Genomic DNA, 25,267 nt, shown 5'->3' on the forward strand with positions numbered 1-25,267 from the left:
TGTCGGTCTACTGTACTCAAATTGGGTCTATACATGGATGCAACTTCGGCCTATCGAAGATGACCTTCGATCTACAAAGGTCCGGCATGTGAAGTCACGCTTCTTTTTCACTCCTTATCATTCATATGTAACCACAGTGTTGACGTCACTTACACTTCATGCGTAAGAACTGATGAGGAAGAAAGAGACAGTGTTTTCTTTCCGGTTCATCCAGATAGCATAAACCACGATACTTTTAGAATCAAAATAGAAGCAAATATCATCTCACGACCACACCTATACACTCAAAAAATTCCACACGTTTGATCGAAGTGTTTAAACACTTGATTTTTTAAATGCACAATCACATTTACTTTAAGTGTATTTCACCTTGGTTCAATGTGTTATATACGTTAATTTCTGGTGTTTCAAATTTTGAAATGTTGAAAATATTTCACTATCTATTCAAGTGTATTGCACATTGAATCACACTACTGTTCAAAACAGATGGATTTAAAGTGTTTTGCATTTCAATGCGATGTGAATTGCTTGCTTATAAAGGTAAACATCGAAAACAAGAGTTGTGACTTTATCCTGTCAACCCGCCTCATAAATGAGAACAACCGTGGCATAGTGGGATCGAACGAAGACTCCGGCAGCAGATCGAATCCTAAATCAGACCCAAAAAGATATGTGAATGCTCTGGCCTCTGGAATTTTTGTTTATATATTGGTCGATTAATTTTTAGAGTCGGTAAAGTAGATGTCGATAAAGTAGAATATTGAACTATGATGTGCAAAGCTATTGATATTACCATATGAGGCACATAGAATCAAAGTGTGTCACAATTCAAATCCATAGTGTTCAGGCATGGTTCATAGCATAAGATTCACACATGAAATGAATGTGTTTCACAATAAGCGCAAAATTAAATGTGAGACACATGATGATGACGTGTGGAATTTTTTGAGTGTACCGAACTGTCAAGTCACGTCTAGAGCAACATGTGAAAAGGGCCTATGTTTCAAATGTAAACAATGGCTTTAAACGTCGATTTCTCGCGGATTAAGACTCACTCAGGAAAACCATTCAGCGCATTGAACCTTTGATAACTTTCGATTTCGAGCATTTAATCAAAAAGTGGTCTTGAGCAAAGTTGTAGCTGGGAAAATTTCCTACAAGTACAGTTGAAAGCTTTTTAAGAAGACCGATATGGTGAATTACTAGATAGACATGAACAAAAATCTTGGTTTTACTATAGTAATTCCCATACAAACTTCAAATAATTTGTGCCATCTCAGTTTCTCACCAAATGGGTTCAAATTTTGAGAGGTTAGTCAGGATCCGATTCGGAATCGTTCTTTTACGTATTGTGGAGCGAAAATTTCAAATTTTGCATCACTCTAGTAGGTATTCTCTATCAAATGGTGTAGTTAGTTTGCGTGGACGTGTTCCCGAGCAAAGTAAAATAACAACCTGATATCATCTTGAAAACAAATCTTGTTATTCCAGATATCATTTTGTTTTCAGTTGTTATCGCATAACTAATTTAGTTATCAACCTCGACTAGTTCTGTTATCATTTGTTATCATGAAAGCATATGAAATAATGCATGGTTAGTTCAAAGCTTTAAATATCATTTGCATGGTATAAAAATAAACACTGCCAGTCATATTTCAGTTATCAGCGTACCATCGATAAAATAATTTGAAATGTGTTGACAAAATTTGCATTTTGTTACAAGATGTTTTCAATGATAACTAAATCAGTATTTTTTGTGGTATCCAAGGAGTATTCTTTTGTTATAATTTTTGTTATGTTGGCTGCTTATTCAACCACGTTGACAACATGTTCAGTTATCAAATCTCGATAACCGGGTATAAGAACTTGTTATCAATTTGGAATAATCCTTTGCTCGGGTTGTGATTCATGTACAATCGACGTTTAAAGCCATTGTTTACATTCGGCACATAGAACATTATCACATGTTGCTCTAGAAGTAATAGTCCGAAGTATAGTCGCTATATTCATAGTCTGGCGGATAGAATCTCGGAAACCAACTGAGCTGTCGAATAGTCGCTATTTGGCTGCCAAGATATTGGAAACTTTCGACCTTCTCCACTGCTTGCCCCACTACCGTAAATTTGGAAGGGTTGCCCGTGTTGATATCCAACGATTTGGTCTTGTTGACGTTGATGGTGAGACCCGCCGCAGAGGAGCGTTCGGCTAGGTCATTGAGCTTACTCTGCATATCAGAGCGCCGTTGTGCTAGTAGAGCAACATCATCAGCCAAATCGAAGTCGTTGAGATGCTCCATGGTGATAGGCTGCCAAAGCAGCCCACGGTTCGGTACACGGTCAATTGCACCTACCATGATCTCGTCGATTACGATGAGAAACAGTAGCGGTGATAGTATACATCCTTGTCTCACACCAGCGACTACCCGGATAGGGTCGGACAAGGCTCCGTTATGCAGAACTCTGCACGTGAAAGCCTCATACTGCGCTTCGATGAGGTTGACGATTTTATACGGGACTCCCTTGCGTCTCAGGGCGCCCCACAGATTCTCGTGATTGAGACGGTCGAAAGCTTTTTCGTAGTCAATGAATACCAAATAAAGGGACTCTTGGAATTCATTGACCTGCTCCGGATGATGCGGAGCGTGACAATATGGTCCACACAAGATCTTCCGGCACGGAATCCTGCCTGCTGCCGTCGGAGAGTCGCGTCGATCTTCTCCTGTATCCGATTCAGGATAACTTTGCACAGAACTTTGAGAACAATACACAGTAACATGATGCCTCGCCAATTGTCGCACACAGTCAGATCCCCCTTCTTTGGGACCTTCACTAAGATGCCCTGCATCTCGGCCGGAAAAGTCGCGGTGTCCCAGATATTACAGAATAGTTGATACAACATTTGTGCGGATAGCATGGGGTCAGCTTTGAGCATCTCTGCTGATATGCGATCGACCCCTGGAGCCTTGTTGGATTTCATGCTTCGAATAGCTGCTTCAATCTCCTGCAGTGATGGGGCCTCGGAATTGACGCGAGTGATGCGCTGCACCCTTTTACTTTTTCGCTCCACAGTGCTTAAATGGTTTCAAATCGGGTCCTGAGCAGCCTCCCAAAGTTAAATCTCATTTGGTTAGAAACAGACTTCGCACAAGCCATTTGAAGTTTACATGTAAATTACTATGAGAAATCTCAACTTTTTGTTCATTGCCTTCTAGTTTTTTCCCATATTAAGCTGCAAAACAGTTTGATACCCATTCTTATTGAAAATTTTCTCAGCTACAACTTTGCTGAAGATTGTTTCTATGTAAAACGAGACAGGAAAAAGTTATTAATTATTTAAGAGATTGGTAAACTTATGACATGATCAAGCAGCTGCACTGTATTTTGCAGTGTGACATAGTAGCCATGATTGTTGTGTCCTATTCAACGCCCCAGAAACACCAATGTTGCCTTTTTGCCATTGCCATTTCATAAGACATCAGCGCATTGAACCATTGATAACTTTCGATCCTTGCAATTAATCAAAAAATGGTCTTCAGCAAAGTTGTAGCTGAGAAAATTTCCTACAAGCAAATTTGAAAGCTTTTGAAGCAGACCGATATGGTGAATTATTAGATAGACATGAACAAAAATCTTGGTTTTACCATAGTAATTCCCATACAAACTTCAAATGGTTTGTGCCATCTCAGTTTCTCACCAAATGGGTTCAAATTTTGAGAGGTTAGTCAGGATCCAATTTGGAATCGTTCAAGTATTGTGGAGCGAAAATTTCAAATTTTGCATCACTCTAGCGTCCAATCTTCTAAATTAGCAATTGTAGTGAAAACTGTGACATTGATTTATTAGGCTAGCATGTTACAAAAAGGTAAGTCCTTTCAATTCTTGAAATTATCAGGTTTTTTGATGGCCACCGCTGTTTAGATTTCGCATAGAAATCGAAAAATAAGAAAATTTCACTTATATTTTTCTTTAAAATAGAGCAATAAATGTACTAAATTTGTCCCAACACTAGGCAATTTTCTTACGGATTACAATTTCACAGCGGATGTGGTATTAGCTTTTCATTTCTATTGTGTATTATTGCTAAATAAATTAGTTATTTGCTTGATAGGCCGAAGTGAGGGGCTAGGCTGACATTACATCCCGTAACCCTAATCCCAAACGTTGTGGTAGATATCAAAATCTACAAAAACTTCGTACATAGTTTTACGAAATTCTGTTGATGAAAAACAGTTAGAGGCAAATGAATGTAAATGATTGTCCATTAGACTGATGCAAAATTTGAAATTTTCGCTCCACAGTGCTTAAACAGTTCCAAATTGGGTCCTGCTTAGCCTCCCAAAATTTGAACTACTTTATTAAGAAAGTGACTTCGCACAAACCATTTCAAGTTTATATGGGAAAACTTATTTTTTCGTCCATATGTATCTAACAATTCACCACATCACTATGCTTTTAAAAATGATAGCAGTGATTGTAGAAAATTTTCCCAGCTACAACTTTGTTGAAACCCATTTTTCAATCAAATGTAATGAACAAAAGTTATTAACGATTCAAGTCACTGATGTCTTATGATTATGCTCATTCAACTGTTCAGCAGGCAACATTGGTGTTTCTGGTGAGAATAATAGAGCACAAATATCATGGCTACTATGTCACACTGCAGAATACAATGTTGCTAACAGAACAACTGCTTGATCATGCCATAAGATTAAACAATTAATAACTATTTAATTTGACATTTGGCTGAAAAACGATATTCCGCAAAGTTGTAGCTTAAAAAAATTCCCATAAGAATAGTTATAGAACTTTTCGAAAAAGCAATATGGAAAATAGATAGTAGATAATGAACAAAAAGTTTGGTTTTTCCATGGTAATTTCCATATAAAGTTCGAATAGTTTGTGCCAAGTCAGTTTCTTACCAAATGAGTTTAAATTTTGGGAGGCTAATCAGGACCTGATTTGAAACCGTTTGAGCACTGTGGAGCGAAAATTTCAAATTTTTTATCAGTCTATTGTCCATGCTAATTGATATATAAATCATTAAAATATTGCCTACTGCCAACGAATCTGAGAAAAAAAAACTACTATTTCTCAATCCACGGGCCGTGACCCACAGGTTTTTACATATGGCCCAAAATATGTTGGCGCTTCGCTGGCCATTTCGATGTTTTAAGATCATGATGATTTAGATTTGTGGTTGGAACAACGATCTGAAACTTCTGAATATGAAAAATCGATATTATTTTGGCAAATCATTACAAAAGAACAGTTCACAATGTGGAAGACTAGAACACTAATAAATATAACCTAACCTTCAAATTTATAATGTATAATAAACAACCTACAATTTAAGTTATGTTAAAGTTTATTAATTACTCCCTAATTTTTAAAATCCTGGTTATTTCAAGGTTTTCCCAGCACCAACGACTAGTTGAAGCATTGAATCTATGGAATGCATGTATGGTCTGGTGTGATCATCCTGGCGCTTTCAATTGTTTAAGAAAAAAAAACATCGCGCAGTGGAAAATTTACGCAGCCCGAAACTCACGATGAACGCTAAAATGGTTCAATTATCACATCAGGTATAATAAAGATGTAGAAAATTAACATCCACTTCACAGCAGTGGATGTCCCTAGTTAACCTTTTCAAGCTCTGTTTTGTATGATATGCATTAAAACGAAAATATACCACGCGAACTGATTTTGAAGTTCCCAAAAAAACTGTCTCAAGTACCGAAACCAGTCATCAAAAATCAACACAACTCAAATTAGTCCGTCACCGCATCCAATCCATTCTGCTGGACCGAAAAAAACCCCTCCGTATCTTCCCATGTAGTCATATTCAACAAAACCGAAACGAAATTGGGTCAACAAACAGAACGCCGACTGCAGTTTCCAGTCTGTCACAGTCTTCAGTTCAGTCCCGGACCTACCCACCGCTAGCAAATGCATTTCAAAAGCCCACAACTATCGGGAAAACCAAATACGTCCCGATTTTGGTCGGGGGCTGCTTCCGAGATAGCAACAGCAAAACCAGAAGGTCACAAAACAATTGATTATTTATGCAGCCGTGAATTTCGTGCCGAGGAACACGCCGGAGGAGTCGGGGGTGAAATAACGATTTTTTACCTTGCTACGTCTCCTTCTCCACCGCGTTGTTGTTGGATGGATGGCAGCTGACGGCTCCGACGACGACGACGAAGCTGTGTTATGCAATTAAGCTGCGGGGTAATCCACTCTCAACTCGGCGTCTTTCCCGGATGGAGAGGCCCTAGGGATGAATCTTCGCCACGCCAGAAAGTGCCTTCCTTCCTTATTTTTCCCGCACTTTACCGGAAGCACGATATTAGAGTACCTCCTCGGGAAGAAGCTTCCTGTTGGCGTTGTAGATCCTACAAGGAGGCTTTCCCCAGTAGCACACTCACACTATCACGCGCACAAACCAACAAACCAGTCAGGGTAACCAGAAAGCGTGGGTATTTTTTCCACCACCCACTCAATTCGAACCTCCCACCAGACCAGCCAGGTAGTCACTTCGCGCTCTTGTATGAATGGAGCTCAGCGCTTCCTTTACCGAGAAACTCGGTCTGTCGGTAAGGTTTACGGGATAATTCAATATCGACACCTTTTTATATTATTCATGAAAATCAAATTTCGGTGAGATTCGATTTTTCCACCTCGACCTCCGGCTCAAATCACGCACACACGGACGCACTCGCACTCACTTCACTTATCACGCTTTTCCCTTTTTCGACTTCTTCCTTTCACGCCGCACTAAAACGTCACTCTCACTCTCGGTTTTCGCCGTTTTCCACCGTCTTTCCTTCTGCGATGGTTCACCTTTTCTTTTCCTAATTTTTTTTACTCAGCAATTTCCGTTCAAGGAAAACCACTTCCTTTTTCTTCCCCCGCAGAGACTGGATGGGTAGATGGATGGATGGATCCGGCCGTTGAGGAAAATCACGTTTTCTCCTTCAACTGCAGCGTGCGAGCGTCAAAACACAGTCAGTTGTTCGTCGAATTATGGCAATGCACTCACAGAAAAAAGAAAACTCGGAAAAACACAAACTTCCCACGGTTTTCCTCCTTTCAGGTATTTCTTGCGTTTCAAAACATTCGCACTATTAATATCACACTGGCGCTTGTTGTTGGCTCTGTTATTATTATCGTACTTCCACTTTATTTTTAAAGTTTCACGCTATTTATTCTCCACGCGTCGCGATATTATTGGAATATCGAGGAACGAAAATAAAACCCATCATCTTCATCCAACTTGGGGCTCGGCGACGGAACGACAAGAAGAGAGCAGCACAGGTTTTCCTCTGATGGATGGATTTTCCTCAGCCACGGTCAGTCAGTCAGTCAGTCCTTCTCCGATGGATCGTGGATCTCGTGTGACTGTGAGTGTAGTGTGTCGATATCCGCTCGCACTCGACGGCTGTCTGACCTTACATTATCGGACGCGAACGACGAATGGGCTGCATATGGGCTGACGACGACGGACCGTGTCTCGAGACGAGCAGGAGCCGAACACGACCCGATTCGGTCGCACAAACACAGCCCTGCTTGTGCTAGAGGAGAAGTAGTGGGCTGTTGCGGGAGGGCGGCTGCTGGGCGATCGTAGAATGAGAGAGAGGGAGAGAGGGAGAGAGCAAGAGAGTCGACGGTGCTTTTCCTGATGACGACAGCAACGACGACGATGATGGTGGCGGCATTTTCCCCTGCTGAGTTGAGTACAACCAACCTACCACCACCACTACCAACACAATTCAGCGCGATCGGGTTGGAAAAGGAACCGTCAGGGCGGTGTGGGGGGTTGAGATGGAAATGTGGTGGCATTTTTCCATCCAAGCACGGTCATTCAGACCGACTCAATTTCGTCAAAAATGAGTTGAATTCTCCGAACTTTTCCAGGTAAAACTTCTCGAATATGACGAATAGTGTCTAAATCTCAGTCTATTCGTATACAGTAACCACTACTGTGCACCCACCGCTATTTCTCGGCTGTCCTTCAAGGACTGAAGCTGATTTTCTGTACATATCTAGTTCAAAAATCATTGTAATTGGTCCAAACTGATGAACAACGATGGGTGGACAGTACCACCCACCGCATATATGTGGTGTACTCCTAGACTAAGTAAAATGTTCATGGATTTTCCTCGAGAAGTTTGGTACTTTTGCCGAAATTGAGTCGACTCAATTTTGAGCCGATCTGAACGGCCGTGCGGTAGCAAAGCAATGGCTGAAAAGCACATGCGACGAAAAGGAAGAGAAAAAAAAACATCTGACTAACGGTGTGCGAGACGCAGGAAGGTGTTTTTGTGGCGTGGAGGTGAGTGGAAAGAGCTTTGAACGGCCGGTACAGGGTTGCCGGTTTACTTTTTTTTTCGTCAATTGGAATGGAAATAATATTCCATATAGATTTTAATTGAGAATCACCTGGTTGATGTGAGACAGACAATTGAGACTAAATTTCAGAACTGAATTAGAAAAGAGTGGTCTACGTTTCAAAGTATGGGACCCTTATGCTTTGTTAACAAAGTCCTGGCGGTTTAAAAGATGAGCCCTGACCACCGTTTGGTTATGATGCATTCCATTAAGGTTTTTCACTGTGAGATCTTTATTCTCATAACCACTTCGATACTTTAAGTGCACAAATATCAGCTCGTACGAAACGTACACCATTAAAACTGTTACTTCGCGTTTGCTGATCTGCAGCATACATGAAGAAGAAATTTCTGGTGATTGATTGATTGATTTATCTTTATTAAGAAGGCTTTTAGCCTGAGGCTGGTTCGCCTCCATATTTTCTGGTGAAATGGAGTACATACTGATTTAAAAGATTTGTGTAATTGAAAATTCGTAGTCGAACTGCATGTATATCCTACGTGGTGGCCATTTGTGGACTCCACACCTTCACCCATGAACGCCCAGTGATCTATTTATAGAGGGGGGAATACAATTTGATTTTCCAAAAAAAATGCATTTTTTTTGGCTTGAAATGTCCCTTGGGATGTATACTTTAATTTAGAAAAGACTCCAAGTCCGCCAGAATATTCCTTACCGCTTTACGAAGCGATTTCCTAAAACATGTACCGGCGTATCTCGAAACGGGGTTTTCCAAACTGGCGTGGGAAATAAATCTAACCAGTTATCATCAAATTTGGATATCGCCTAAGTTTTCTTGTTCAGAATTAAATTCGGCTTAGAAATACGTATCCACATTTTCGATTTTGTCAAAAATGGATTTTTAATCCACGATTTTGTAAGCATTTTTAGGGTGAAAAAATTGACTTTTTTTTTCCTAAGGCCACAACTTTTGAAAAAATTAATTTAAAAAAAATCGGAATACGTATTTCCAACCCAAATTTCATTACTAACCAGGATTTTTGTTCGATTTATGTTCCAGGATCACATGGAAAGGAGTATTTTCCTACGCCGTTTTCCGACTTCCGAGCGAGGACGCCCGCGCGACCTGGTGCACCGGCCACGGGGAGACGCCAATCGAGTTCAAAAAAATACAAATTGTAGTTCGAAGGATGACTAATAAATGGGTTATAACATATTTGCCCTCCCTGAGTGTTTTATTGCTTAAAAAAATTAACGAAAATGCCTTACTTTTTGGACGTTCAAAGTGTACTACCCCCTTATTGTCGAGAAACTAGATCTCAAAAGCTATACATGTCTTCTACAATATTATTCTATGGACCAATCTCTTGAAAATTGTAAACTTTTTAGTTCGCAAATCACTCACTAGGTGGTGTTAGTGTTTGCAGAAAACTTCTTAACTTTTTATCAACTTTTATAGAATAAAGTTCTCGTAATATGTGTTCGATCGAAGCATGCGGTCTTAGGCAATGTTGTTTAGAAAACGAAGGTCAACACTACTGTGTTCAGAATTCTGAAATTTGTGAACATGCAATATCTCATGATCCAGCCTATAAACAAAGTTGCTGTTTTCAGCAATGTTGTTCAGGAGAACAAGACCTTTTGAATCGTTGACAGCTTAGTTCGGAATTTTCTCACTAGGTTTCACTAGTGTCCTTATAAATTTAATGAACATCTCGAGATCGTTGCTAGATACACAGTTTCTGTTTTCGGCAATGTTGTTCAGGAGGCTAAAACTTTTTGAATCGTGGACAGCTTAGCTCGGAATTCTCTCGCTAGGTGGCACTAGAATTCTTATAAGCTTGGTGTACATACAGGGTCGACATCTCGAGATTCCTGCTAGATGCAAAATTGTTGTTTACTGCAATGGTGTTCGGGAAGCACAAACCTTTTGAATTGTGGACAGTTTAGTTCGGAATTCTCTTGCTAGGTGGCATAAATGTTCTTATAAATTTCGTGTAAATGCTGGGTCAACATCTCGAGATCTTTGGTATACACAAAGTTGCTGTTAGCTGCAATGTTGTTCATGAGGCTAAGACATCTTGAATTTGAAAGTTTAGTTCGGAATCCTCTCACTAAGTGGCACTAGTGTTCTTATTAATGTCATGTAAATGCTGGGTCGATATCTTGGGATATTTGCTATATACAAAGTTGATGTTTCCTGTATTGTTCTTCAGGAGGCCAAGACCTTTTGAATTGAGGACAGCTCAGGTCGGAGTTCTCTCACTAGGCGACACTAGTATTCTTATAAACTTTGTGTGCATGCAGGTTCGATATCTCGAGATCCCTGCTAGATACAAAATTGCTATTTTCTGTAATGTTGTTCAGGAGGTCTTAACTTTTTGAATTGTGAAAAATTAAGGTTGGAATCCTCTCGTTAGGTGGCCCTAGTATTCTTATAAATTTCGTGTAAACGGGGTCAACATCTGCTAACTAAAAAGTTGCTGTTTTCTGCAATTATGTTCAAAAGCAACAATTTTTTGAATTGTGAACAGTTTGGTTCGGAATTATCGCACTAGGGGGCACTAGTGATTTTATAAATTTTAAGATTTTTAACAATATCTCTACTTTTAGCGGCGTCGGTGGTGTAGTGGTAAGTGTGATTGCCTCTCACCCCAAAAGGCCTGGGTTCAATCCCAGTCGGTGCCGCCAGGATTTTCAGAAGCATAAAATCTCTGATCACGCCTTCCTTTGGAAGGGAAGTAAAGCCGTTGGTCCCCGGTCCATGAGTTGATGGGTCAATAGATACCAGAGCAGGAGAAAATAAATTACGAATACAAATTCAGGTACGATAGATAAGTGCATAGCTGGCAACCTAAATATGGAATCGATGAGCCCAATATGAGAGGTAAAATACTAAAAATAATACCACAAAAATGTTCTATGAATAACGAACTAATATCTTATTTCGTTACTACAATAACTGATGGATAACAAATGCTTTTTGTGATGCCAGAATACCATAATTTGTTATTTGAATTGTCTTCTAATACCAATCCAATAATTATATTGTGTCATACCTAATTGAGATAGCCATATGTTTTCGGTTCTTGCTCGGGTCCGGGTGTGAAAAGAATATCGTTGCAGTTTAATTCTTTTTTTCAGAAAGATCGAAAGAAGTTTTGAGAAGTTTCCACTACTCATGAAGTCCAGAGAACTTCAGAGAAGATAAGAAAACGTCAGAAAAATTTCAGGAATTTCCCAGAATTTCAGGGAACTTAAAGGAAAAACAGTATCAACAACTTCAGGAGAATCGCAAGAACTACACAGAAATTCCCTGAACATCAGGGAAAATTAGAGAAACTCAGAGCAATTCTGTTTAAAGAACTTAAGATTGGTTGAGACGTTTTGATATTTTCAAGGAAGTTCTATACATTTCAGGGTGTTCAATCCCACAAAAAATGTCCGGAACTTCAGCAAAACTCCATGAACATTTGCGAAAATGAGGAGGCTGTCCTATTAACTTTAAGAAAACTGTGGGATCTTTTAAGAAATACTGAAGACTTCAGGGAAATCTAAAGAATTACAGGGAACTTCAAAGAATGCCAAGAACTTCCCTGTATGGGAAGCAAGAAAATTTTACGAAGTTTTAGAGACCTTTATGAAAGTTACATGAACTTCCGAGAACTTTAGGAAAATTAGGAGATCTTAAGGGCCGATTTATGAACACATGGAAAATTGTGGAAATTCTAGCGGAGGGAAAGTTTTTTGAACTTCAGGAAAACTTTACAGAACTTTTGGAATTTTTCTTAATATTCTCATGTGATGTGATGTGATGAGTCACGTGAGAATTTTGCAACAATAGATTCAGCTGTCACTATGCCGCAACGTATCACTAGCGGCTGCAGTGTGCGTGAGCCGTAACGCCCTTTGTCGTTTCACATTTATATACTAAGACAATGAAACGAGCATGGCGGGTTAGATCAATGATAAGAGGATTTGGATTATCAAGGTAAGGGTCTGGCCAAAGTTGGTGAATTTATGTTACATCTCAGATATCGATAGCCAACAATACAAATTGATTGCATTTTATGATTGACAATCTTAGTATTTTAATAGTTAGTATTTTTGGCGAGTTGATGGTGAGCAGACAAGTTTTACCCAGTTTCAATCAGAGGGATCGGAATTATGTGTATATGCAGTCCTGATAGGGATCAAGGGGTGTATTTATGTATTTATATTTCCAGGATTCATATGGTGAAAATTTCAACAATTGATGTCTCTGAAAAAAGTCGCGGCATTTAATTTTAAATGCAAAAAAACCGGAGAAACCTCCCGTCTCTATCAAACATAGTAAATTTTTCAAAAATTTCATAAGTTTCATAATTACCCGAGCAGGAAAACATAACTTATTAATACCAAATTCAGGTATGAAAATAGCATAACTGGCAACCTAAATATGGTATTAGTGAGGCTGACATAAGAGGTAAAACACCAAAAGTAATACCTCAAAAATATTTTACGAATAACGAACTAATAAATAATTTTGTTATTTCAATAACAAACGGATAACAGACGCTTTTTTAGATGCCAGAATACCATAGTTTGTTATTTTGAAGGTCTTCTAATACCAATTCAATAACTCTTTTAGGTGTCATTGTCAAAAAACTGAAAGATCACATTTTGTTATTTTGGTATTCATTTGATATTTTACAAAATATTTCGATAACTGAATAATATCAAAACAAGGTTTTATACCACAAGCATACCAAAATCTGGTTTCATACCACATTAAGATATTCATTTGTTATCGATTAGCTATCGGTTCCTGCTCGGGTAACATAGTTAAGATAATAATAAAATTCAAAATTTGGAACTTTCTTTAATGTCTCAGAATTTGAAATTTCCCTGAGTTAATATAAATTATTCGAACGGCAGTAAGGAGTATTCATAGATTGAGCATATTTTGTATAAAGAAATGGATCTACGGAATAACATTTGAATTCCCGGACCAAGATTTTTTTTAAGATTACATGAGAAAATTTTAATATTTTGAGGCAAGGCCAGTTTTTTGCATTCTTTGCGAGATTTCTGACATAAAATATGGCGTATTTTAAAGATCTCAGATTATACAAAAAAAAAACTTTTGGACAACAATTTAGGATTCTAGCACAATCCGAAACATTGGATAGGGGAATTTACGTATTCTCGTCAATCTAAGCAGCGTCTGCACTTCTACTAGCATTTTCTCAGCGTCACGCACATATATGATCTGTCTGTTTGTTTACATTCATCTGCTGCTTGCTTTTCTATCCATTCCAATCGACAGAATTTTTCAAAACGTTTTGAAAGCGTTTTTACAACGCTCCAAACTTCTCAGGTGAGTGTGACTATTGTCGGCAGCCTCTTTTTCTTCGGCAACCTTCCCATTAGAACTGCGTGTTAACCAGCTGTTCTATTATCGGCAATTCGAAATCAACCCCATTTTGTAGTGCGTATGCTTTATTTGAAGAAAAATGTAGCATTACTGGATTGCTCGATCGTTCAAATATAATCAGATTGAAGCTGAAAGGTTAAACAATCGTTTGGACACATTCAGGGAAGTGCGTTGATGGGAAAACATAGTGAAATTAACGTTTAAATTTTGGTTGCCGAAAACAGTCAATGGGTGCCGAAGCCAACATTTACCCTAGATGGAGTTTTGAGTAGAGGAATTCTAGGGATGATTATAAAGGAACTCGAGGGAGACTTCAATGCAATTTGAATAGAAATTTCAGTTAATTTTGAGTAGTGTTTCAAGAACTTAAACTGAATGCTAAGGTATATCTGAAGAGACAATTATGGGGATTATAAGCAGTATTCAAGAGAACTCAAAACCAAATCGGAAGGGATTTCAAAGAGCATTTCAAAGAAATTCGGAAGGGGATTCAAAGTGAATTAACCATGAGACTTAACTCAATTATGATACGACTACAGTCCTGAAACTACACCTAACGATCACCTACGGCTGAAAATCTCTTAAATGTTGATCGATCGATTAATCAAAGAGCAATTCTGAGGAGAGCTCCAATGAAATATGAATAATTATTACAATGGAATCTAATTCTTAATATAGCTAAAACAAATCTTTGCAGAAGTTTAAGCTTGTTTGGAAACAGTTCCAAGAGAATCCCTAAAGGATTTTATTAGAATTTTGAAGATATATCAAACATTTTGGGAGCATTTGGCTGGAAGGAGGAGGGTCCATCAGGGCACCCAATTGAAGCGATTTGGATCGGGAGAGTGAAAATGTCAACTCCCTGTTACTAACATTTCGTGGATAAATGGCGGGCTCTTCTCCCCATTCATTAGGGCATCTTCCTGATGGATGGCTCGTTTTCTGACCAATTGGCTCATCAAGTTGTTGGAAGGAGATTCTTAACTGTCCCTAGGAAATGAATAGGCGAATCCATCCATTCATTTTTGGCCCTTCATACAGAGATTTGCTGATGACAATCTGAGGTTATTAAGCTTGATCAAGTTCACCAGTGAGGAGAGCCCACAGCTATCGGACTAGTTTCCGTGCTACAATGAGTGGTAGACCACTGTCTTCATTTTGCTGAGCATATTTCTACAGAAACTCTGAGTAGTATTTCAGGACCCTCGGGAAAACATTTCCAAAGGAATTCTAAGGAGAATTTCAAAAGAATTTCCAAAAGATCCTCCTCAAGAGCATCGTGAGAATCATTTCAATGAAGTTCTGAGTAAAACTTCTATTGAATTGTGTGGTGACTTTTCTAAATTCAAAATGGCAAACCACTAGATGAGCATATTTTCACAGAAACTCTGAGTGGTGTTCCTGGAGACTCGGGAGAACATTTCCAAAGGAATTCTAAGAATAGTTTCAAGAGAATTTCCAAGAGATCCTCCTCAAGTGCATCGTGAGAATCATTTCAATGAAGTTCTGAGTAAAACTTCTATAGAATGCTGTGGTGAAATCCAACAGAATTATGGGATATCACTTTTCTATATTCAAAATGGCAAACTACTAGATGTCCAGGAATATTCCAAAAGAATTATAAAGAATATAATAGAGAGAAATTAAAGCAATTTTTCGCGAGAATTCTTAAGAATACAAAGTTAAATTTACCAGTTAATTTCAAGAGTTTTCTGGAGGGAATTCCTAAAGTGTTCTGCACAAAATTCCGACTTTTATGGAGAAGATTTCTAGGGATTACCGGACAGAAGCATAAGATTGTTGAGGAGAATACCAAAAGTAAAAGAAATTTTGAAGACATTTTGAAATGATTCGAAGGAAATCCTTGAAAATGTTCAAACATATCCTGTGATAGGTTTCCAAAAAAAAATTAGTTAAGTTTTAGATTCCATACACAGAAATGTAAGATCCAGGATTACCAAACATTGACAAAATTCTGAAATTTCAGTTGAGAATAAACATCAACATCCTGGTCTTACAAAACTTTTTCAAATTATGGGACTGGATTCAAAATTCTTAGAGAAATATTCGAAACATAAGACTTTGAATGTTTATTAATAAAAATATATATTTAAGTTACAATCAAATTGCAAGTTATTTCCAAGGTTTTCTCCTGCTGTTCTCAATTCCCTGGTTCTTGATAGGTTCTCCCGAATTTCCCGGTTCAGTGGCCCCCCTGGCGAGCGCTTGGAGTTGAGGTAGGTGGGGTCGACCATAACAAAAGAATAGTGAGTAATCAGCTCTAAATTTACCACCATAACATCATTTCAATATTGCATATGGTAAATTCTTTCAAATTTGTTGAAATTTTGCTTTGTGTGTAAAACATGATAAGATGTTATTGGTCTGAATAGATTAGTAGGAGACTTAAAACTGCTGGTTCAAAATGTCCATCCTCCAACGTTCTCCATAATGTCCTTTCGACTTGTTTTGCGACTGTGTCGTTCCCGACATTTTCTGAAGTCTTTATTTCTGGCTTCCTGAGCCTCCTCGCTTAACATAGCAATTGGAAGCAATGCAATTTGGATTGCTTGCGATCCGTGGATTAAAACCTTATGGACAGAGGCTGGCATTGGATACCATTTATAAAGGCTAACATAAAGACGAGCAGTTTCTTCAGCATAATTTCGAAATGCTGTTATGTTGATCGAAAATCCGGAAGACAACGTACGAAGAATTGTATCGCATCGGTCAATTAATTCTTCATTAATACCAGTTATTGCACTTGTTTGGGTTGCGTTAGTGAAGAATCTGCGTGCTTCTGTGCTTGTGTTTCTGATTGTTTGTAATCTATTCAGATCAATAACATCTTATCATGTTTTACACACAAAGCACAATTTCAGCAAATTTGAAAGAATTTACCATACACACTTAGATATTACTAATTTTACACGTGACGGAATCAATCTTTGACATAAAGTATGAGAACTAAACACAAATGTCATGTAAAATTAAGGGTTCCGAGACCGAAAAGTTCGATACTCGACGAAAACTACGTTTGATTGAATTGAATTTCGCGTCTTTTATGACTCAATTTTATGTCAAATTTCACGCTCGTATATTTCAGTCTCAGAGCAGCTAAATTTACATCAATTTTTCTAAGTGTGTATGCAATATTCAAATAATGTTATATGAAAATGCCTGCAGTTGCCAGTTGAACTGTGGTCATTATTTTACCCAACAAGGTCTACACTAATCACTTGAAAAAAATTGGCTGCTACTTTTTGCTATATTTTGAGTAATTGACATTTTTATGCATCGCTTTTTTGAAACAATTATGTTAATAACTATATAATAAAGCATGGTATACAAAATAATGGGTATTTATTGGATGAGTCAAACCATTTTGTTAATTATCAGAGTATAAAACTTATACATTTGACGTATATATAGGTGAAAAAAGGAAAAAACGCAATTATAGAGGTTAGTTTTCCTAATTGCCCAATATCTCGCTTAAGTTGAGTCATAGAGTTTCGATGTCTTCGACAATATTTCTCAACACTTCAAATTACACAACTTTGCCGCAAAAACCATTCGGCTAGGATGCTCCGTTCAAAAGATAGACTCGAGCGCCACCTATTTGGCGTAAAAATTAACTAATATGAAACATTCAAAGATGGCGCTTTTAATATTGAGCAACTTTGTAGAACATTGTATTGCTGTAGAAAGCAAACCAACAGCGCTAGAGGTTTTGGCCACACGAATAGCTTCGCTGCCCCACTGTGCGGCGCCGACTGGGATTGAACCCAGGCCTTTTGGGTGAGAGGCAATCACGCTTACCACTACACCACCGGCGCCGATAGTAAGAATACTGACCAAAATTAAGGAAATTCAGAAAATAATCCATCCGCAAACAACGGTACCTCTTTGTAATTCCAAAGAATTTAAGAGGATTCCCTGAGAAATTTGAGAAAAATTTCAAGGCCATTGGTGTATGATGATAGTTCTAAACAATTCTGATGAGTATTCCAAGAGAATCGACTTCTGATGATATATCCAAAATTTCAATTTCAAGTTCTCGAAGCATTCCTAGAGAACTCTGCGGAAAATTCAAAAGACAATTCTGAAAAGAATTTCAAGCGAATTTCGAGAATATTCTACGGAGAACCCTTTGATGCATTTCAACAGGAATTCTGAGGATAAATTTAAGGAAACTCTGAGGTGAATTTCAAGGTACTTTTAAAACCGTTGCAAGGAAATTCTGAGGAGAAACCCAAGTAAGTTTTCAGGATCTTTGTTAGGAGAATTGTAAGATAGTTCTAAGCAGAATACCAAATGACGTTCGGAAAAACTCGACCTTCTCCGAATTGCATGTAACTTTGAACAATTGTTTGATATGGACAATGATTCACATTTCTCCTAAAGTTCGATAATTTTGAAAGTTGTAAAATTGTCAAAATAGCGTCCTCGAAAATTTCAAAAAATTGTTGCACTTAAATACATTGAAAACCATCCGGCATCACTGCACCTGCACGACTGTGTGTCACATACGCCAAAGTCAGAACCAGAGCAGCAGCGCAGCAAACAACAACATCAACAACAATGGCAACCAGCAGTAGCTCAGTAACCTCACGAATTTTCCTCACCAAGAGACCAACACTAAGCTGCCGCTTACTGCTCCTGCTACTGATATACAGCAACATGTGTACCAACAACCGAGATCACAGCGGCGGGTGATCGTCTCCATCCATATGCCTATCTACCTACAGAGCACATATCCGAGCAACGCACATTACTGTCAAAAGCATCATCACATTATGTAGCGGCGGCAACGATGATGATGGGCCCTAGCAACTGTGTATGGGTTTTCCTCTTTCGTTCTGTCGTCAGAATGCTGTCGCGCCGCTGTTCGTGAATCCTCTGGGAATGTCGAACATCTTCACGCTCTCACACAGGCACACAGCTGTGATGCTACGCGTAAGGACATTTAAACTCTAACCAAGCATAGGACACCCGGTCGGTCGGTCGGTCGGAGAATCCTGTCTGTGTTGTTGATCTTCGAAACGCGAGCGAACGAGCGCCTCCGTGAGAGAAAAATAATGTCCTCGGACGAGTGATTTGTGTCGAACACATGTTTCTTCCATAATTTGTCACATGTGGCGGTGGTGGTAAATTATACCCTGTGTCCCTTTTTCACCGGTTCAATGGCAAAACGGTTGGCGGAAGAGGGCCGGAACGAGCAGGAGCAGAAGGTGCAAGGATGCGGAAGAAAGCGAATTGTGCGGGATCGACGACGCGGAGCGGATCCTTCGGGGCTGGATTAGTTGGGCCTTACAGCGAGAGAACAGTCAGCCGGGGGTGGAAAATGGGAAATTTTGACATATATCTTGTCGTCGAGTTAGCTCGAAACGGGTGCCTACTTGCCTGCCAATGACGATGGCACACGATACGGACCCCGTGTGTGACATGGAAGAGTGGAAGCTATCGGAGTCCTTCGAATGGGAGCACACGGCGCACGAGAGAGGGCCAGATGTAGGCAGCTTTAAAGCGAATGGAAGCGGAAAAATAAGTGGATGTGTTTTGATTTTGTCCTGCATTTAAAGGGACTGGGTCGGGAAGGGGAACGGCAATGGGAAAAGGGCCCGGCTGGAAGAAGGACTGCGTCAGTCAACTGGAAGTATACGGATGGATCCGTGTTTGTAATCGCGCAGAGGATGAGATTCATTATAGAGGAAGCTACAGAGATAAATTGAAATGTATGAAACGTATAGATTTTCATGTACAAAAGAAGGCTGTCATGAGGATTTGTCCGTGTTTTTTTTTTGTTTTGTTGGAGACCCAATTCTCGGAAAAATGTGACACCCGATTTCAATGTTCCATTGAAGAAGACGCCCGGGAAGAGAGACGACCAAAATAGAAATTTTCGGAATTCCGGATTGTATTACTAGGTGTATGAATGATTTATTTGCTTGAGATACGCTTTTATGGAATCAGTAATCCCATTATTACACGAATCGTTTCCGATGCGCAATTATTGGTCACAGTACGTAGTCTATAAAGTGCCCGCAAAAGCAACAACAAATGCGAACTCCAATGTCTTACGAGAATCCAGTGTAGTCTGATACTTTTAAGACAGGTGTAACGTTTTCAAACGGAGCAAATCCTTACCTTAAGCGAAAACTCTATATTTAGTACACTTTCGGTTGTTGAGTACATACCTGTAATGAAAAAAAAGACAGGAAATATTAATCAGTATTATTATCGAGTCGAGTATTAGTAAAAGACACTGAAGAGTTCTGCACATTGTAGACGAAATACGCGTATCTGTCAAGGATAAGCAAATAAGGTAGTGGAATTAAATGGATATTACTAATCCTTCTCTCCCTCTCTTTATACATACACTAAGACGCCCACATTCATCAGGATTAATCTGGATTTCTTAATCCAGAAATTTGAAAAGAAAATGCATAGGGTTAATGTCCCTAATGTCGGCCTCTGTGTCTTTAAAATAGGGCCCATTTTTCAGCAGCAACCATCTTAACATTCAAACGAAAGTTGAAGCACGGTGGCCATACGCTTGCTTGAGCTTGAGCTTGAGCTCTGTTACTGCCAGATCAGCTGTAATTACACAGAGAACCAATAGACGATGCTTGGGACTAGCAATCATCCTCAATGTGTAAAAACTGGTGATCTTAAATTAGGCAATACCAGCGCCGGCCGCGCCCGAACACAGGTCAAGAAAGGAATGGGAAGGATTGTGTTGACATGACACTCGCTTTGATGGAAGCCGAGAACACCTCTGCACTTCCACGAGGAATCACTGGGATGTTGGATAAGAGGGTTGGGTTTGCAGCAGGGTTCGTTTTGGTAAACGATAAGCTGAATTGATGTCCTAACGATCATATAACGCGAAGGAGCTTGGGACTAAACCCACGGTCTTCTGCTCAGTAAGCAAAAACGTTTGCCACTAGGCAGACGAGCACCTTTTTAATCACCGAGTTGCTGTTATTACCATGTAGTCATATTAACAAATAAAACGATTGACGAATCTTGAATGTGGATGGGCCTGAGATTAGACTCATGATGTTCTGCTCAGTAAGCAAAAACGGTTGCTCTAAGGCCACCGAGCCCCTCATATAACATAATACCGTTGCTCAAATTTGTGTATCCATTCAAACCGGGAACCAACGACAACAACGAGTTTCGCAAAATACACGATACACAAGCGATTTTACCATAAATCTCTTTGGTATGTAAGGACCTGGGACCGCGTTTTTCTGCTCAGTAAGCAGGCCACTGTAACCGACGATCTTTCAAATCTGAAAACTAAAAACTACGAAAAAGTACTTAGGCCTTCATTAAGTTCCACTTTCACGCGACGTTCAATGGCAGGGTCTTATCCAGGATTACATCTGAAATATCCAAATCTGGCCAACGCCCACCCTTAACCTGTTCTAATCCACCTGAAATGACTAACGAATGGAAGACTTTGACTATCCAGCCATGCAATAGTCTCATTCCGTGCCTTATGGCAACTTGATGATTCTATTGCGCTCATCTTTTGGCACCACCCAGGGGAGACTTGGTCCTGTACCCAATGCTTAACTTATCTCCATTCCATTCAGTTACTCGCAATTTCTTGTGATATAGTGGGCGGAATATTATTATATGAGACAATTCAATGCAGACGTCTTTCCAAATTTGGCAGATCGACAGGTAATCGGTGAGTTACCACGATAGTTGCTATTCAACAACTCGACAACGTCCCATCGTCAACGCCTGCTATGAGAATTTCCCGAAATGACGTCATCGAGCTATCGATCAACCACCCTGGTTATCGCCTGGTACCTTATAGCACGATGCTAGGAGGCGAACCGGAAGAATCGATGAGCTACCTCTCCCCCTTCAAACGAAAGTTGAAGCACGGTGGCAATACGTTAGCCTTTTTTTAACCGGTTTTCCCGGCATATACGAGAAGATTTTCCCGGTACGGAAAAAAGTTAAAATTGTTAGCACAGGTGATAGTTAAAATATGTACCTGTGAGTCAGTTGGCATTGGTGAGATTTGATATTTTCCCTACACTGCTAAATATATTTATTCACAACAAAATAGACCACATCGACCAGGAAACCATTCCCGGGAAAATTAAGCTAAGAACTATGAATAAAGTGAAATTTCTAGTTGAAGCTTTTTGGAGAGGTAGGACAGAACCAGTCTTCACTGTTGTTATTCAGAAGAAACTTTCAGAGGGAGTCAAGCCGGAGAAAGTCTGGAAAAAACTGCGAGATGTTGTTGGAGGAAACTTCATGAAAGTCGGAATATATCAGAAATCTTTTGATGGAAGTCAGAAGAACCTCTAAGTCATAATTAAACTGGAACTAGCTTCCGTGCCAAGATGTAAGTAACTTCCGGAAAAATCTGAAAAAAATCAAGAGTATTCGGAAGAAGTCCAGGATAAGACGGAAGAAACCTGCTGGTGATGTCTGAAGAATCTTTCAATTCCTGAGGGAAGTTAGGTGTAATCGGACGGAGAAAATTGTAAAAAAAATTGTGAAGTCTAACGAAACTTGCTGGAGTAGTTGTTATTGCGCATTTCGTACCAAATTAGACTCCTGCGCTAAAAATAATCTCTCAAAAAGAATTCGCTCATACTAGAGAAAAAAAAATCAATGTTCAATGACCACTAGAATTTCGATATGATACTCTATTGTAAAATGTAGCACTTTGTTACATTCAAAATTGTATTTTTTTTTTTAATTTTACTGGGCTGTGCGAAAAAAAATTTGAATGGATTTATTTTAGCGCAAGAGTCTACTACTTTGCACCACAAGGCGCAATATATCAAAATATTAAAATTAAATGGCTGAATTTACCAAGTACTTTAAGGCTAGTTACTGAAGATTTGCGATAAAAAAAAAAATACCTGCATTTGTCATTACCAATACCCCAAAGTAAAAAAGATACGAAGGACGTATTTGTTAGTAGGTAGGGTCAATTAGATCTGGATTCACTTTGGAGAGTGATGTAGCCTATTAAGCAAATTATGAGAGCTTTTCAACTTAGTAATGTAAAGAGGTTTGGGATTGAACCCACGATCTCCTGTTGAATAAACAAAAACGGTCGATCTAAGGTCACCAAGGACCTTACACCACAACAAAACACTGCAACCGACGAACTTTCTTACCTGAAAGCATAGATCCAAATTAAATGTCATCCTCGTTAACGCCTAATTAATGAGACTTTCAGACGTCGGAATTCCAAGGGTAGTGTCATAGAAATTCTGAATTCCTAGATCATTCTGATAAGAATTCTAATTCAATTCTTAGGAGAACTTCAAGAAATTTTGTAAGCGATTTCCATTATTTTTAAATACTAAAGGAAAGGTAATTCTGAGGAATATTTCTAGCGAATTATATACGGAATTATGGAGAGTATTTGAGAATACGAGAAGAAATGCACGGTTAGAAACTGGTCACTAACCGTGGGAGCACCCGTAACAAGTACTATCATATTGCTTGGCACACAATATATGAAAGCAAAATTAGTAAAAGCTTTCAGCTGTAGTGGCATTACCAAAAGAATACTAACGGACGGAGAATATGTAAACGACGAAAAGAAAGTGTTCAAGGAACATTACATTAGGAGCAGGTGTTCCACCAAAAAAAAAGAATCGAGCATGTCTACAAATGGACCGCTCAGTTGACGAATACCTAGTGCCATTTAACCTAAACTACAGTTTCTGACAAATTGTATTAAGAACAAAACCTTTCGCAAAAGCGAAGAACACTCTCCGCTGAGGATTGTAAATCAACAAACAACGAAATCTAACCACAAACGTATGCCCCTGCCAGACAGACCCGCCGAAGCAGATGCAAAGGAAACATGCTCCCGATTATGCGCGAGAAAAGACGGTTTGTAACCATATCTGATGATGGGATGGCGTTCGTTCAGATGCCCTCGGAGGAAACATGTGCACATGCTTTTGCTTTTACCAATAGGCGCGCAGCAATTAGATCTGGTTTTACTCTTTGGCACGTTCCGGACTGTGTTGTATTGTTTTGAAATTCGACCCACACACAGGTCGAAACAAATGACCAAGGGACCTCCATCGCTACAGTGCGTTCGATGGGTGCTATTGCTGGTGCACATGTGTTGTTTTTCCGACGACGACGACGGCGACGCGTGACGCACATTTATTGAGTTGGCTTTCGAATATCGATAACGCCCGATTTACATACAGCAAGCCAATACACGCGTGTGTGACTAGATAGAGATTGTGTGACGCTGTATGACAATGTCGTTTAGAGTCAATCCCGGCTGGGATTTGGTTGGATTTTGTGTCACAATGGTTGGTCGTGGGTTGACAGGTGCTAAGAGGCGGCGTGGGGCTGGGAAGAAGACAAGGTGTAAATGAGCCAATGAACGAATCAACGCACGCTCTACTTTGAAGCCTTCCACCTAATTTAATTCGATATAATTTGTTTCCGTTTGGCGTAAATTGAAAAATCATACACTCGAATACGTGATTACGGGGTAGCGGGGTTGTGTGGGATAAAAATGGCCAATTCGTCGCTATTTGGAGGATTCACATGTTGACGCACTCGTGGAATGAGATTTTCGGGGAGCATGGCGGTTGAAGACCCTTTTTGATTTCCCAAGCTATAAATATGTTGCTAATTCTGGAAAAGGCTGTACATGGTACACGTTACGTTGGAATACAAATAAAGGTTCAATTGTGTAAGCTGATTTTGAACTGGATTTTGACTAAAACCGCACAAGAACTCCAGAAGCAGGTCCGCTTAAAATTAGTCATTTAAAGACTTACATAAGTATTGAGCAAAGAATCACCCCCTGGGTACTAGAAAGTGCGGGAGCCTCACCGGGTGGCTTGGCAACGAACGACCGGCCGACCGTGTGTGACTTGACTGACATAAAATACCGTCTATGCATTCCATTAACTTGACGAATCCTTGCTGCAGCAGCACCGCAGAACCGTGCACGACGCTCTGCATCATACGATCGTAACATATGTGCGTGTGTGTGGGTCATGTTTTAGCTGCTGCTCAACGTCCCTCATACGTTGCTGGCGCGCAGTGCGGTCGTAGCGTTGCATGACTTCTATATCGCTGTCGAGGAGCTGAATGTGGCAATTCAGATCGAGGACAATTGATGCTAGCTGTGACGTATTTTTGTTTTGGCACCACGTTTTTTTTGCGTATCGAAAACCTGGCGCTGATTAATAAAAATCTCAAAAAAATATATATATTTGAGCTTCCTGCACCATAATTCCTACTGTTTTGCTTTTGCGTAAATTGCACTACACAAATAATAGCAAGAAATTCTGTATGGGTCACCCGTATTCTACCTTAATTTGTTTTTCGTCGATCTTGTTTTCCGTGCTGAGCACCAATGCTACCGACGCCAGGGAGGCAAGCTCCCACACCTGGACCTATCGACCCATCAACTCATGAACCGGGGACCAACGGCTTTACTTCCCATCCGAAGGAAGGCGTGATCAGAGAT

At 39.5% G+C, this 25,267-nt stretch overlaps 1 protein-coding gene and 1 long non-coding RNA gene across 14 annotated transcripts in view; one reads left to right on the forward strand and one right to left on the reverse strand.

The window, feature by feature from the left end:
- The window catches only part of LOC135713752 (uncharacterized), a 511,705-nt gene that overhangs the window by 347,219 nt on the left and 139,219 nt on the right, over window positions 1–25,267 (forward strand). The gene's annotated exons all lie outside the window — the stretch shown is intronic.
- Window positions 1–25,267, reverse strand: part of Mef2 (myocyte enhancer factor 2) — a 281,652-nt gene that overhangs the window by 109,352 nt on the left and 147,033 nt on the right. The window contains exon 1 of one of the 13 annotated variants that reach the window (XM_065236925.1): window positions 6,129–7,478. The exons of the other annotated variants lie outside the window; for them this stretch is intronic. The gene's annotated coding sequence lies outside the window, so the exon portion shown is untranslated. Of the gene's footprint in view, window positions 1–6,128; window positions 7,479–25,267 lie in introns of those variants that run through there. 13 annotated transcript variants of the gene reach the window in all.

Source organism: Ochlerotatus camptorhynchus, unplaced genomic scaffold (genome assembly GCF_037179485.1).
Source record: "Ochlerotatus camptorhynchus isolate MF236.1 unplaced genomic scaffold, CSIRO-AGI_Acam_v1.1 ptg000577l, whole genome shotgun sequence".
Taxonomy (NCBI): Eukaryota; Metazoa; Arthropoda; class Insecta; order Diptera; family Culicidae; genus Ochlerotatus; species Ochlerotatus camptorhynchus.